General features: G+C 45.7%; 1 protein-coding gene across 1 annotated transcript in view; it reads left to right on the plus strand.

Annotated features, from left to right (window-relative positions):
- Window positions 1–734: 734 nt before the first annotated feature.
- The window catches only part of LOC127633513 (glutamate receptor ionotropic, NMDA 2C-like), a 74,868-nt gene continuing 58,487 nt past the window's right edge, over window positions 735–17,115 (plus strand). Inside the window, exon 1 of the mRNA XM_052112675.1 lies at window positions 735–903. The gene's annotated coding sequence lies outside the window, so the exon portion shown is untranslated. The remainder of the gene's footprint in view (window positions 904–17,115) is intronic.

The raw sequence follows: 17,115 nt of genomic DNA on the forward strand, positions 1-17,115 counted from the left end.
GAATTGCACCTGTGGATATAAAAGATACTTAAAAAGCAAGCATCTTGATGGACTTTTTCCTCAAAATCAGAAGACTCCACCTCCACAGAAGGAAAGGTCAGAAACACAGCTCCAGTCTCCATTCGAATCTATTTTAATCAGCTGTGCTTTCTCCCCAGCATCCTCCTCATTTCATCATGATTATTCCCTAAGGTTGGAGAACTAGGTTGGTTGCGATGGAGCGGGTGGAGGCTATGGATGAGCGGTCTGATTGAGGGTGAGGGGTCCAGGCCAGAACTTTCTCACATGCACAATATCTGCCCACATTACTCTTTCTACACTTCTCACATAGTGACACACACATTTATAAGCTCAGACTCACTTTGAAGGGGACTTTGGAATACTTTTGCTTCTTGATGGTTAGGACAAGTAAACAAGACCCACGTGAGATACAAGATATATAGAGTGAGATACAACCGTACACATTCACACACACATGCAGGAAGTCACCACATGCTCTTCAGCGCAACTCCCTACCTGCTCTCACACCTTTCCACAGTCAGAGATCACAACTGCGATTCTCCAGCTGCCTCAAAGCTGCTAACAGCTGCTTTTTTTGGACACTTGTCTCTCTATTTTCTCACAAATTCCCTCTATCGCTTTCCTCACTGTGTCACTGACACCATCTTCAGTTTGACCCTCATTGCCAGGAAGAGAGGGAGAGAGATGCCATCAACACAGCAGGGTCTTCATCTGCCACACAAGTAGGCTCGCACAAGTGGTGTGAGAACGAGAGAGAGAGACGGTGCGAAAGACAGAAAAGGCCAAAAGGAAGTGTGAGGACACAAAAGAGGGAAGAGCAAACTAGCACAGCAGAAGAATGTACAGCTTGGTGTTGGGCTCGGATGCATCCTGCCAGTACAGGTAAGGCAACTTCCATTCATTGAATCAATCTGCCTGTGTGTTTGTAACTAACTCAATGGGAACAGTAGAGGCGCACTCACTAGACCTTGCGCTCTGGTTCAGTGGCATGTGTCCACAGAGAGCGGCTTCATGTTTGTGGGTTTAGTGGAAATGCCTGTGGGGCTAAAGCTGCCGTAGTTAACAGGTGGAACACTGCTCTCTCTCTCTCTCTCATGGATGCTCGCTCGCAAAGCGCAGAGACAGTCCTCGAAAGCATAACAGTAAGAGCGAATGGTGTTCTGGAGATCTGAATGCTTTCTGACACATACCTGCAGCAGGACTTTTTGTCATTGGGAATGTCAGAGGCGTGCATATTTAAGCTCGCTGTCTGAATCTCTGTCTGACTCAGTCTGACTGACACACTTGTGTTTTTTCCATGCAATTAAAACAGGGGAGAGAGGGAAACTGTGGGTTATGTAGTATTTGTGGCAATTCTTAAAATAATAAATTCTTAGAATAATAATTATGGTTAAGAAGGTATACATCTTGCATTTTACTTTTATTTTTTAAATCAAATAATAATCTCACTGGAAATTAAACAGAGATGCATTGATCCACTCACAAAGATTGTAGATATGATCATATCTTACAATTAACATCCACACATATTATTGACTGTCTCAACAGGAAATCTATCCAAGGTCAAAGAAGGGAAATTTCTGACTGTTGTAAATTGTCTTTGTTGTAAATTGTCTATTTATTTTTCTCTCAAATTGAATTTAAGATCCTGAAAAATATGTGTGAGCATCTCTGTGTGTGTCTGTGACTGACATATTTATGTGTTTATCTGTGCCAAGTTTAATTTATTGTATTTATTCATCCATTTCAAGTTTTCTATATAACATAAATCTGACTAAAAGTGACAGAGATATAGAATTAAAGAACATTAATTCATAGACATCTTTATACACGAGTATATCATAATCCTTTAATATGTATGCTGTTTGCATGTTTTTGTATTCCTGTCTCAAGAGATAGCCTGAGCCCTCTAGACATGTCTTAAATGTTATTGTAATTTATTTATGACAGACACTTCAGCCTTTTCTCAGCATTCATAAGACCGAACCACTGATTGTTGCCAAAAAACTAATCAGTTAATGTACAATCACAACTGTTTGGAGTGTGGCTAATACATCACAATTAATACCCAATTCTGTCTGCACCATCACACAGGTTATGAATGCTGGCAATGATGATACTACACCATTCAGGCTGCTGTTCTATATTATAATTGTGAATCATTGCCATAATGTCCTAATCAGTTTGATTACAGACGAATCATTGAAATTAGTAGTAGTAGTAGTTTTGTGTTTAAAACTAAATATGCACTGTCCATGTGATCTGTGTTTAAAGGAGTCACTCTGTGGCCTCTTTGGACAATATTTGCTCTAAACTAGTGTTTTTTAACTGAACATCAAGATTCGGGGTCAATAAGACAGGACCAAATTTATTTAACACAAAGGTGTGCACAAATGTCCTTAAAAGCAACCATTGAAATGTATGAATGTTACAATATTACACAAATATTAATATGATACAGGCTAAATATGTCCAACCATGTGAAGGTTTAGAACCCAGTTGCAGAGACTTCTTTATAGAAAATAATACAGACCAAGAGTAACCACAAAAGAACCAAGACTAAGACTCACCAAACTCATCTCAATACGATTAACAATAAAAGACAAAAACAGGGAGAACAGGAGGGACACACACACACACACACACACACACACACACACACACACACACACACACACACGTAAACAAGTAGCAAGGGAAAATGAACTAGGACAAGGTAATAACAGAGAAATCAAATTTCAAAAGTCCAACCCTCTAGTGACCCCTACTGGTCACTAGGGGAAGTTATACATGACAGAGTCCCCCCCTTTAACAGGTAGCTCCTGACGCCCAACACAAAAATGGAACAAGAAAGAAGGGTCTGGTGGTTTGGGTGGTGGCTCCTATAAGGTGCCGGGGTCCAGAGTCCAGGGAGATGACTCGAGGAAGGGAGCAGGGTTCAGAGGCCAGGAAGGTGGTACTAGGAAGGGAGCGAGATCCAGTGGTTTGGGTGGCAACTCCAGAAAGTGGATGGGGTCTGGAGGCCAGGGAGTATCTAAGAAGGGAGTCTATGAGGCAATGGAGGAAGCCTGGGCTGTAGAACAGGGGCCGACAAGGCAGAGGGGCATGTTGGAATCTCAGGGGGCAGGGCCACTGGTATCTCAGATGGTTGAGCTGCAGGAGGAGGAGGAGCAGTATACGGCTCAGGAGGCCGAGTAGATGGAGTCACAGGAGGCAGATACTCCGAGGATGGAGCCAGAGGAGGCGGATACTTGGGGGAGGAACCGCGGAGCTTGAGGCAACTTGTAACCCGGAGGAGATGTGGAGATCGAGGCAGCTGGGGACACAGAGGTCGAGGCAGCAGGAGGCTGCAGGGCAGCCGAGGTTGATGCAGCAGGAGACCGCAGAGGTCAAGGCAGCAGGAGGCTGCAGGGCAGCCGAGGTTGAGGCAGCAGGAGACCGCAGGGCAGCCGAGTTCTCTGGACAGTGAGGTCAGGACCACTGAAGCTCGGACCACCAAAGCACTGATGTTTGGACTATCGAGGTTGAGACCACTGAAGGGAACAGAGGGGCCTCCTTCGTCAAAAACTCCAGGACCATTGAAGAAGGCTTTTTCCTCCTCCTTTTAGAGTCTGCCACTGCTGGTGAGAGAGAACAGGGTTTCTCTGGGGAAGCTGCTCCACCTCTCTACTGGTCTGCCTGCAAGATCCATCCATCCATCCATCCATCTTCAACCGCTTATCCGAAGTCGGGTCGCAGGGGCAGCTGCTCCAGCAGGGGGCCCCAAACTTCCCTATCCCGAGCCACATTAACCAACTCTGACTGGGGGACCCCGAGGCATTCCCAGGCCAGTGTGGAGATGTAATCTCTCCACCTAGTCCTGGGTCTTCCCCGAGGCCTCCTCCCAGCTGGACGTGCCTGAAACACCTCCCTAGGGAGGCGGCCAGGGGGCATCCTTACCAGATGCCCAAACCACCTCAACTGACTCCTTTCAACGCAAAGGAGCATCGGCTCTACTCCGAGCTCCTCACGGATGACTGAGCTCCTCACCCTATCTCTAAGGGAGAAGCCCACCACCCTTCTGAGGAAGCCCATTTCGGCCGCTTGTACTCGCTTGCCTGCAAGATGTTGTAGTAAATTCCCTCAGTGGCAGGGAATCACAATCCAGTGGCATCAACTCCCTTAAAGACATTTTAAGTCCTAACCAGAATATTGTTCTATGTGCCCTCTCCTGCATAATAGTCTGAGATGCCAACCTCCAAAATTCCAAGCTGTATTCAACTGCCGACCTAGATCCCTAGCAATTTTGGCCAATTTGTTCCGCTGGGTTCATGGTAGGATCTTGCATTCTGTAATGGAGATAGTCCTTTGATAAACCCCTGTAAATAATTAGGAAGGAAAAATGAACTAAGACAAGGCAATTACAGGAAAATCCCATGGCTCCGTCAGACCAACATGAGAGCTGCGTTCGCTGTCTGGGCCGCCCATGCCGAAGCAGCTATCATGGGGACAGACTGTCCTCAATGTGAGGATATGAGTTTCAAGACGATCCTCTCTTGGGTCACCCTCGTTCTGAGGGATGATTCTGCCTCATGTGCCCTCCTGGCCTCATCCTTTGTGTTAAGTCTCGAGGGACCACATGAGGAAGCACGGTGGGGCTGCAAGGTAGAGCTGGAAGAAACTAACGAGGATCTTGCGCCGGTGTAAGCCACGCAGCGTCTTTATGAATGAGCATGGTGTTGTCGTTTTCGGCGGGTCTGATGATAATAATGATGCGTGTCCCTTGCAGCATTGGAAGAATGGTCTATGGAGAATTCTGCAGCCATTGATACGAGTTACTCAGTGTCATTGGGCGAGCGGTCGAGGAGCTTGCAAAAGATACGATAGAGGTTGTTCCGAGCTGCCACGGCCTCAAAGAGTTTTACAGCCGCTACCCTTTCTTCCCGAATAAGATGACTGGCTTCGGCCGATCCTAGACCTGAGATGCTTCAATCGCGCACTGGCAAAATGCCCATTCAAGATGTTAACTCAGAAACAGATCTTATCGCGCATCCACCCATGGAACTGGTTTGCATCAATAGATCTAAAGGACGCATGCGTACAGCCACAGGCTGCTCTTGACATATGTGTTCGAAGGGATGATATTTCAATTCAAAGTCCTTCCCTTCGGATTTTCTCTGGCACTGCGCACGCTCATGTGTCAATGCTTCGCTCGTTCCTTTGAAGATGAATGGCATGCGCATTCTAAATTACCTAGACAATTTATGGCCCAATCAGAGGCTTTGCTATGCGAGCACAGGGACATTATACTTCACCATTTGAACAGCCGTGGTATCAATGCCAACTGACCGAAATGCAATTAAAGTAATTTTTATTTGTATAGTGCTTTTCACTGTATGCCATGATACAGTATGTGATGATGCTAGCTAAAGATGGTGAAGTAATGCCACAGCTTTTATTCCAAGTCACTTGACCTGATTAACTGCAGAACTCTTTTGAATACTTTTGTAATATATTTGGCCCACTTACAGTCCCTCCCCCCAACCTCTCAAATACCTGTTACCCCCATAGGAAACAAAAAAACATTTAAGGGTTAAGATCACTAGGTGATCACTTATTACTTTGTAATGTTTGTTGCTTGTTTCAGTTATATTTTGTTCTTTATTCTGCAGCACATTCTAAATGCATCTTTTGGAGAAACTTCTCTGTGAGAGAGCTCTTTTGAGAACTCCACTTGATCTGGATTACATGGAGTTTGTGTGACGCCAGCAGCTGTATCTCTTGACTGGCTCTCACTGAACCTGCCCTTAATAATTATGGCATTCCAATGTGATACATAAGTGCAATACTTAATTCAATGACATGCCACTCAACACGATTTAATTACCAATCTGAGATATTGAACTAGAGTCATTAGCTCGAGACCTGTGTAAAAGGGAAACAACATGACTAGCAGGATCCTGCAACTTGGCCTAACATGCATGAAAAGAGAAACCATTATAAGGCCCGACATAGAAAACTAAATGCCAAGTACACAGCATATACAGTATATGGTATAAAATGGTGAGAGAAATTAATAGTAAATATTGGCTTATTGAAATACAGTTTATGCCTAAAACAAATATAAGCCAAGATACACAAGACTGACAAAATTAAAAGGTGTTCGCACGAGCAAAGTTTGAAGAATGATTTTGCTCCTGCGGCATAGGTTTCTTTGTGCCTGAGAGCTTGTATTGCATGCGTGGGAGATTTCGTGCGAGCAAGGGTATAAAATGTTTGCACGAGTTCATCGTGTGTGGGAGCGGCAATAATGCATGTGGATTATTGCCATTGATTTGCCGCCATATTAACATGCTAACGGCAGTCATTTGCTTGGTTTTCTATGGGAAAGGGCCATTCGCCGGCGATTCACCTCTTATTATCACATCACGTTTGGTCTGAAAGGCCTTAAAGGTTCTGAGAAAGTAAACATATAGTTAAATTGTGTAGCTATTGCTGATTTGGCTCAATATCACTTAATTGCTAAAGCTTTTTGAGATTTTTGTTCGTTACACAATTTTCCACTGACAGACAGCATGACTCACTAACCATTAGTGAATGGGGTTCAAAGAATGAAACATTACTGCCCCTACTGATCATGACTGTTCTTCGCCGCCTAATGCCATGTGATGCAAAATGTTTTTTAATATTTTTGGTCACTCATTCTCAAAGCCCAGATCTGTACTGTGTAAGGAGCTAATCCATTTACTATCATATTTTAACTGCTTTTCAGAGAGCAAAAAACAACCGAGCAAGTGTACAAAGTAAAAAAAAAAAAACAGCATTAAACAGTAGGCCATTAACTCACAAATGGAAGTGTAGTTATTTATAATGTATAGAAATTTGTGAATTTGTGGTTATGTTTGTTAATTCGCATCACAACATTTTTATAATAATCTATACCCTGCCATTTAAAACCAGAGCAATGGCATCTAAGCAAGTTATTGTACATGTAAGTTGGTAAATTGCTGGATAAATTGCAGTTGCTTAACAACTGTTAACTTCACGAGTTGTAATGAATATGCAACTGTGTCACGAACCCCTTTCCTCTGCCCCATCTCCGCTTCCTCGAGCACGCACCCATACACTCCGCGAGTGTGCTCGCTTCCCGCTCCCTCGCTCCGCCCCCTTGAGCGCGTACGCTCTTTTTCCTCCCTCGAGCACTCACGCTCCTTATGCTATTGCGAGCTCTGCTCGTAAGCTATCTCCCCCCTCTGGCGCACTCGCTTCCCCCAGAACATTATGACCACCTACACTCACGCGCATCCTATCCCCACACATTAGATTCACCTGCACTCGTCTCGTCACCTTCATTGTTCACACCTGCACCTTCCCCTATAAATACCCAGCACTTCCGTTTCACGGGTGTTGGTTATTGTATGTATTTAGATTCCCGTGTTTATGACCCCGCTAGTCTCGTCTAGTTTTGACCTCCCCACTGTTTGATTACCTGTTTAGCTTGCCAACTCTCTCGTTCCTCTGTCTTTGTTCCCGCTAGTCTCGTCTTGTCCTTCGCCCTAGTTGTTAACTGTTTTCCCCGCTTATCGTTCACCTCCCTCATTAGATCTGCCCCCTTGTTTATATCGTTGTTTCCCCGGCTTCCGACCTTACGCTCCCCCTCGACTACTCTCACTGGATTTCCCTTGTTTTGTACTTTTGCCTGCACTGCTTTTAATAAACATTAAAATAAACATTAAAAGCAGTTTCATCCAACATTGTGACTGTCTCATCTTGTGTGTGTGTGACCGGGTTACAGAATAACCAACCTCACCGTAGACAGTCACAATGTACGCCACGGATTCGCGCAGCTCTCTAGAGCGGATTTTTGTGGCGTGTTCTGAGCGCGGATTTGCGGCTGTGAGAGATTACCACGCACTCACGGCCCAGGGACAGCAGGTAAGCACTTTGTTTGACTTTTGTCACCCTGTTCTACCTGTGTCTGTCCCTGAGCCCGTTGATGCTCCCAGCGCATTTCTGAGCGCCGTGAGCCTTCAACCCCCTGAGAGGTTTGACGGCTCTTCGGACGCTGACCAAGGTTTTTTTTTTGCGAGGCAGCGGTTATGTAACCCATAGCCCCGCCCTTAACATTGTGGAGCCAGCGACTCGACTCGTGTGTTTGCGCCAGGGGAGTCGACCCTTGGAGGATTATGTTGTGGATTTTTGTGCCCTGGCCAACCAGGTGAATTTTAATGAGGTGGCTCTGAAGACTATTTTTCAATGTGGACTGAATGAGCCAACCTCATCATTAATGCCTGGTGGTCGCTGCTCCCTCAACCTGGCTCAGTTTATTGACCTAGCCCTACTGTACGCTGGTTCCTCGTTTACTGTGGGGGAGGCAGATACTGAACCAGCGCTCTACACCACGGCCCCCGCTTCGAGGCCTACCACGGCCCCCGCTTTGAAGCCTACCACGGCCCCCGCTTTGAAGCCTGTCACGGCCCCAGTCCCTAAGCCTGTCACGGCCCCAGTCCCTAAGCCTGTCACGGCCCCAGTCCCTAAGCCTGTCACGGCCCCAGTCCCTAAGCCTGTCACGGCCCCAGTCCCTAAGCATGTCACGGCCCCAGTCCCTAAGCCTGACACGGCCAACGAGCCGGTGCCCATGTCCGCCACGGTCAGCGAGCCAGCGCCCATGCCCGCCACGGCCAACGAGCCAGCGCCCATGCCCGCCCACGGCCAACGAGCCAGCGCCCATGCCCGCCACGGCCAACGAGCCAGCGCCCATGCCCGCCACGGCCAACGAGCCAGCGCCCCTGCCCGCCACGGCCGGTGAGCCAGCGCCCATGTCTGCCACGGTCAGTGAGCCAGTGCCCATGTCTGCCACGGTCAGCGAGCCAGTGCCTGTAGCCTCGACCGTCCCCATGGCCACGTCCCCTGTTGGCCGAAGACGTAAGAGAAGGAAGAGGGCCCCTTCTCCCCAGTCTCGTCTTGTGCTCAAGACCTCTGCTCCGCCCTCAGAGTCTTCCACGGCTCTGCAGACCTCTGCTCCGCCCTCAGAGTCTTCCACGGCTCTGCAGACCTCTGCTCCGCCCTCAGAATCTTCCACGGCTCTGCAGACCTCTGCTCCGCCCTCAGAGTCTTCCACGGCTCTGCTGGGTTCTGCTCCGCCCTCAGAGCCTCCCACGGCTCTGTCGGGTTCTGCTCGCCCCTCTGAGCCCTCCCGGGCTCCGCCTCACGAGTCTCCAAGGGCCCCTCACGAGCCTCCTAGGGCTCCTCCTCCACGAGCCTCCCAGAGCTCTACCCCTCAAGTCCCTCAGGGCTCCACCCTTCAAGCCTCTCACGGCTCAGCCTCTCGAGTCTCTCAAGGCTCCATCCCTCGAGTCTTTCATGGCTCCACCCCTCAAGCCTCTCACGGCTCAGCCTCTCCGAGTCTCTCAGGGCTCCATCCCTCGAGTCTTTCATGGCTCCACCCCTCAAGCCTCTCACGGCTCAGCCTCTCGAGTCTCTCAGGGCTCCATCCCTCGAGTCTTTCATGGCTCCACCCCTCAAGCCTCTCACGGCTTCGCCTCTCGAGTCTCTCAGGGCTCCTCCGCCTCTCAGGGCTCCGCCCCTCGAGTCTCTCAGGGCTCCTCCCCCTCTCAAGCCTCTCAGGGCTCCCCCTCTCGAGTCTTTCAGGGCTCCTCCTCCTCTCAAGCCTCTCAGGGCTTCGTCTCTCGAGTCTTTCAAGGCTCCCCCCCTCAAGCCTCTCGAGCCTCCCAGGGCTCGGCCACTAGAGGCTCCTATGGCTCTGCCTCCCGAGCCTCCTACGGCTCCCCCTCCAGAGCCTCCTACGGCTCCACCTCCCGAGCCTCCCAGGGCTCGGCCACAAGAGGCTCCTATGGCTCTGCCTCCCGAGCCTCCCGAGCCTCCTACGGCTCCCCCTCCAGAGCCTCCTACGGCTCCACCTCCCGAGCCTCCCAGGGCTCGGCCACTAGAGGCTCCTATGGCTCTGCCTCCCGAGCCTCCTACGGCTCCCCCTCCAGAGCCTCCTACGGCTCCGCCTCCCAGGGCTCGGCCACTAGAGGCTCCTATGGCTCTGCCTCCCGAGCCTCCTACGGCTCCCCCTCCAGAGCCTCCTACGGCTCCACCTCCCGAGCCTCTCATGGCTCTGCTCCCAAAGACTCCAGAGCTTCCTAGGGCTCCGCCTCTTGAGCCTTCCACGGCTCCACCACCCGAGCCTCCTACAGCTCTGCTCCCTAAGCCTCCAGAGTCTTCTAGAGATTCGCCTCCCGAGCCTCCTGCGGCTCCGCCTCCCAAGCCTCCTACGGCACCACCTCCCCCGGCTCTGCCTCCAGAGCCTACCAGGGCTTCACTCCTGGAGCCTTCTACAGCGCCACCTCCCACGGCGTCACCTCCCTCGGCTCTGCCTCCAGAGCCTTCCAGGGCTTCACCTCTGGAGCCTCCTACGGCGCCACCTCCATGGGCTCCACTTCCTGAGCCTTCCAGGCCTTCAGCCCCTAAAGCCTCCTTCGGCTCCACCTCCAGAGCCCACCAGGGCCTCGCCCCTGGGGCCTCCTGCGACTCCACCTCCCTCGGCTCCGTCTCCTGAGCCTTCCTCGGCTCTGCCTCCGGAGCCCCCCGAGCCTCCCTCGGCGCCGCCTCTTCTGTCTCTCAATTCCCCGCCTGCCGAGTCTCTCACGGCTCCGCCTTCCAAGGCTCAGTCTCCCAAGTCCTCCACGACTCCGCCTTTCGCGGCTCCGCCCCCTGAAACCTTTCCTCACTGGGTCTTGCCTGCTCCCCTTGTTACCGTTCCTCTACCTGTCCTGTGGCCTCTTCCCTGGCCTCCGGACCCTATTCCTGTCCGGTGGTCACCTTCCAGACCCCGGACCCAGTCCCTGTCCTCCAGTCGCCTTCCAGACCTCCTGACCCAGTCTCTGCCCTATGGCTGCCCCCTAGACCTCCCGACAACCCGCCTGTCCACTATGTTCCCCTTGACCTTGCCTTGAACTGCCCATTGACCCCCATGGACTGTTTCATCTCCCTTTTGTGCCTTCTGCCCCCGCGAGCTCACATGCTCGTTCTGCTCCCCGCGAGCTCACGCTCGTTCTGTCCCCTCGAGCTCTCACGCTCGTTCTGTCCCCTCGAGCTCTCACGCTCGTTCTGTCCCCACGAGCTCACATGCTCGTTCTGTTCCCTCGCGCTCCTCGCAGCCGAGCGCAGCCGTCAGGAGCCGTCCTATTCAGAGGGGGGAGTACTGTCACGAACCCCTTTCCTCTGCCCCATCTCCGCTTCCTCGAGCACGCACCCATACACTCCATGGCGTGCTCGCTTCCCGCTCCCTCGCTCCGCCCCTTGAGCTGCGTCGCTCTTTTCCTCCCTCGAGCACTCACGCTCCTTATGCTATTGCGAGCTCTGCTCGTAAGCTATCTCCCCCCTCTGGCGCACTCGCTTCCCCCAGAACATTATGACCACCTACACTCATGCGCATCCTATCCCCACACATTAGATTCACCTGCACTCGTCTCGTCACCTTCATTGTTCACACCTGCACCTTCCCCTATAAATACCCAGCACTTCCGTTTCACGGGTGTTGGTTATTGTATGTATTTAGATTCCCGTGTTTATGCCCCCGCTAGTCTCGTCTAGTTTTGACCTCCCCACTGTTTGATTACCTGTTTAGCTTGCCAACTCTCTCGTTCCCCTGTCTTTGTTCCCGCTAGTCTCGTCTTGTCCTTCGCCCTAGTTGTTAACTGTTTTCCCCGCTTATCGTTCACCTCCCTCATTAGATCTGCCCCCTTGTTTATATCGTTGTTTCCCCGGCTTCCGACCTTACGCTCCCCCTCGACTACTTTCACTGGATTTCCCTTGTTTTGTACTTTTGCCTGCACTGCTTTTAATAAACATTAAAATAAACATTAAAAGCAGTTTCATCCAACATTGTGACTGTCTCATCTTGTGTGTGTGTGACCGGGTTACAAACTGTCAAACGTTTGGAAGAATGTTAATGTTCTGAATTCTAAAAATGAGATGAATCCACCTGTAGAGCTAAATCGTGTTGAACTCTTATTCTAAAGTGTTTTATTGAAGCAGGACTGATGATAGCGCAGGTTGACCAATCATGTTTCTGACCCACAAACATGTGCAAATCAATAAACACAAGAAATAAGCTAATTTCTTACTTTTTTCTTTTTTTTAACAAAGCAAATGATCAAAAACATTTTTGATCATTTTTGATCATTTGAACATTTGTTGTTTTTTGCTTTTTGCCCATTTTCTTTGAAAAGAAAAAACTAAATTCAAAGCACAGTTGTTTTTTCTTTTTTCTTTATTTCTTTTTTTATTTAAAAACAAATTAACGCAACGTACACGTATTGTAGTGAAATTTAAAAAATGGAATACGGAAATGAAATACGGAAAATTAAATTCACAAAAAAGAAATATGGTTTAACGAAATATGGTAGAGGCTAATGTCAAGCGAAAATACAAACAGGATATTAGCCTACCATATGCTTCTGCATACATCACTCTTTTACATGCCCTTTCACAGCATTTTATGCATTTAACACATGCTTAAATCACTCCAAGCATTTTGCTGTATGTATTGTATTCTTTAACCAGGCTTTAAGGGCATGTACAACAGTTTAAAACCATATAATTGTTATTACACATGTTTTTGCATATAAAACAAATTACACTTATTCACTAAACTGGAAAACAGTCTGGGCTATAAATCATTAAATACGATATGATCAGGATTGTGAGGATTCATTTTGAAATGTATTCCACTACAGATTACAGAATACATGCCGTAAAATGTAATTTGTAACATATTACGTTAGAGTACTCAAGGTCAGTAACGTATTCTAAATACTTTGGATTACTACTTCAGCACTGGTAGATTGTTTAACTGGTTTTGACTATAAAAACTCTGCCAGTACACTAAGACAAAATACACATGTTAAAAATACATTCTCTGAAAAACCTAAATATCTTGTGCAGCGTTGTTTCTAAAACAAGATAAATGATGATCGTGTTTTAAGGATTTTTAGATATTTTTACAGGAAAACAATACAAAAATTATTTTCAAGAATATGATTTTTACCCTAATATCAAAGGTCTTACTAGAAAAAATAAATTATGATCCAACTTGAATTTTCTTTATAAAGATATACACTCACCTAAAGGATTATTAGGAACACCTGTTCAATTTCTCATTAATGCAATTATCTAATCAACCAATCACATGGCAGTTGCTTCTATGCATTTAGGGGTGTGGTCCTGGTCAAGACAATCTCCTGAACTCCAAACTGAATGTCAGAATGGGAAAGAAAGGTGATTTAAGCAATTTTGAGCGTGGCATGGTTGTTGGTGCCAGACGGGCCGGTCTGAGTATTTCACAATCTGCTCAGTTACTGGGATTTTCACGCACAACCATTTCTAGGGTTTACAAAGAATGATGTGAAAAGGAAAAACATCCAGTATGCGGCAGTCCTGTGGGCGAAAATGCCTTGTTGATGCTAGAGGTCAGAGGAGAATGGGCCGACTGATTCAAGCTGATAGAAGAGCAACTTTGCCTGAAATAACCACTCGTTACAACCGAGGTATGCAGCAAAGCATTTGTGAAGCCACAACACGCACAACCTTGAGGCGGATGGGCTACAACAGCAGAAGAGCCCACCGGGTACCACTCATCTCCACTACAAATAGGAAAAAGAGGCTACAATTTGCAAGAGCTCACCAAAATTGGACAGTTGAAGACTGGAAAAATGTTGCCTGGTCTGATGAGTCTCGATTTCTGTTGAGACATTCAGATGGTAGAGTCAGAATTTGGCGTAAACAGAATGAGAACATGGATCCATCATCCCTTGTTACCACTGTGCAGGCTGGTGGTGGTGGTGTAATGGTGTGGGGAATGTTTTCTTGGTACACTTTAGGCCCCTTAGTGCCAATTGGGCATTGTTTAAATGCCACGGCCTACCTGAGCATTGTTTCTGACCATGTCCATCCCTTTATGGCCACCATGTACCCATCCTCTGATGGCTACTTCCAGCAGGATAATGCACCATGCCACAAAGCTCGAATCATTTCAAATTGGTTTCTTGAACATGACAATGAGTTCACTGTACTAAAATGGCCCCCACAGTCACCAGATCTCAACCCAATAGAGCATCTTTTGGATGTGGTGGAACGGGAGCTTCGTGCCCTGGATGTGCATCCCACAAATCTCCATCAACTGCAAGATGCTATCCTATCAATATGGGCCAACATTTCTAAAGAATGCTTTCAGCACCTTGTTGAATCAATGCCACGTAGAATTAAGGCAGTTCTGAAGGCGAAAGGGGGTCAAACACAGTATTAGTGTGGTGTTCCTAATAATCCTTTAGGTGAGTGTATGATAGTGCCTGGTAACATGTGTATGTAAAATGGCTAGAAATAGCATTTTAGATACAGCTGACAATTTACACAAGGTTTATTACTATTGCTTCTGCTCCAAACTGACTTCAAACGTACGTCTGCTGTCTGCTCGTATGAATGTTACACATCATAAGAAAGTGTTTCACCACTGTTCAAATTAACTTTGGATCTCATCATTTATATGTATAAATGTTTTCCATCTGAAAGAACTAAATATTAAATGAAACAAATGGCAATAAAATGTAAATAAATCTCTTCAGTAATCAACATACTGTTTGAATGTAACTGTATTCTAATTAACAATGATCTAAATTGTAACTGTAGTGGAATACAGTTACTTATATTTTGTATTTTAAATAAGTAATCCCGTTACATGTATTTCGTTATTCTCCAACCCTGGATATGATTAATACTAAATTAATATACCCCATTCTCACATGTGAACCAAAACGTGGTCAAACTCCACACATGCAATCCATATGCATCCTTCAAAGATTATCCATAACAAACACTCAGTTTTCACATATGACATTTTTAATGCAATTTATAAGCATTTTGTTTGAAATGTAATATTTACTCAAAGAATTTTCAAATGATGAACAAAACTGAGAGCTCTCTTGCGCAATGTATGTTCTCACATTTCTGGCACAAGAGATGTTGCAAAACTCTGGTTCTTAAAGGGGCCACGTTTAATTTATGATAGAGTTAAATTACATGAATTTTATCCACTTGGTTACATTATTACTATTTTAATTTAGCATTGTTTATGTCCCTAATATCTGTGACCTATCAGACCAGGCCTACAATCCATTTTTGGGTAATGATACCTGTTGAGAACTACTCTTTAAAAAAATTATATGTGCATATTCAGTGTACCTACAAAAGCTTTTTGTGTGGTGACTTTCAGATTTTTTGGGTAGGCAAACTGATAAGTTTATCAATCAAATGTGGTGCATATCTCTCTTAAAATAGGCAAAGACTATGTTTTTGTGTGTGTGTGTGGTCATGCGTATCATGCGTCTATGGTTCGGTTGGTTTATTTTCAGCAAGCATACGGTTGCTCACACAGTGGCTAAAATAGTCTGTAGCTTAAAAGGGACACTTAGCATGATCCTGCTCTTTTTTCCTACATCATTGAAGACCTACAATACCATGTCTGGTATGACAGAAAGCAGGCAGATCATTCATCGAAAGCTACAGTGAGACTAGGAATTGGCTTTGTGTGAGTTAACATCACCTGAGTGAGAAAATGCTATAAATAGCAGCAAAAGTGTAACTATAAATGCACAAGATGTTAATTCAGTGCTTATATAGCATGCCAGCTCCCACACTTTTCCCACCATCTGGTCTCTGTGTAAGACATTCCATGTGTGTTTAACAGCTCTTGATTGTCATTTTTGATTGCCACAGATGTCATTCATCTAATCTAACCAAAACTGAAATGCAATCAATGCAGTGAAGCCCAAATTATAACCAGTTAAAGTTCTCCTATTGATGGGAAATAAACCTATATTATAAAAAATGTTATTTTTAAGCTATATATTAACAGATGACAGGGTTTTTTTTTTTTTTTTTTTTGCTGTCATTAAAATTTAATTTTAAATGCATTGAAAATGTTTTGCATTCAAAATACAATTTTAAATGGATTTTTAATAAATACTGTAGATGTTTAGCAGTAAGAATACATGAAATACTGTAACTGTCAGTAACCCTTGTTTACTTTGTCATCTGACCAAACAGTTTTCATGCAGTTTCCAAAAAATTATATAATAGTGTGGAAGATTTCTTTTTTTTTCTTTCTTTTCTTTCAATTACACTCATTTTCACAAATTTAGGTTTCTGGTCCAAACGAATTTGCTGATGTTGAGGTTGTAGTTAGAAATACAAAACATATTAAAAGCCATTGTGCTTTAATCACCTTCACCTATCAGATGGCGAATGGACAGCTGGCACCCACAGCTGGTGTTTTACTTTGAAAATATTTCTATCTACATGGTAGGTGCAGATTAAATTTAGTGATGAGTTTACATGTAATGCTGTGAATCCAGTGAAGTGCCTTACAGTCGTTTTTAAAAAACATAGGCACCACTGTGGATTTATCATAAGCTTGTGAGAAATATTCTCTCTTTCCATGATTTCACAACAAAATGCTGAAAGGTTAAAGGGATAGTTCTCCCGAAAAGTTTACATTTAATCATCATTCACTCAACCTGTATGACTTTCTTTATTCTTCTGTGGACCAATGTAACAATGGATTAGTTTAGTAGAATGTCCAAGCTGCTCCCTTCCTTTTAAATGAAAATGGACCACAGTGCCTGTCAAGCTCCAAAAAAATTAAATTATATGACAGCATCATAAAAGTAGTCCATATGACTCATGAACCTACCTTTTTCACTGAAAATGTTGCTTTGAAAATCTTGAAGGACAAGCATGGTCACTGTGTACTTTCAGAGAATGGAAAAGAGAAACTTTTCTATGAATAAAAGAGAAATTCTGCTATGAATAACTCCTTTTGTTTTCCACAGAAGAATATAAATCATACATATTTCAAAAAGACATGAGAGTGAGTAAATGATGACAGAATTTTCAATTTTGGGTAAATGTCCCTATGAGGCATTTTCTTTTTACATTTATGCAAGTGCTATATATATCCAATGTAATGATGACATAAAACAGAATAAATGGCAGCTGTTATTTGCTTGAAATTGATGGAAACATCTTTACTCAATTTGATTTTCTTTGTTG

The sequence above is a fragment of the Xyrauchen texanus genome, chromosome 40 (genome assembly GCF_025860055.1).
Source record: "Xyrauchen texanus isolate HMW12.3.18 chromosome 40, RBS_HiC_50CHRs, whole genome shotgun sequence".
In the NCBI taxonomy this organism is placed as follows: Eukaryota; Metazoa; Chordata; class Actinopteri; order Cypriniformes; family Catostomidae; genus Xyrauchen; species Xyrauchen texanus.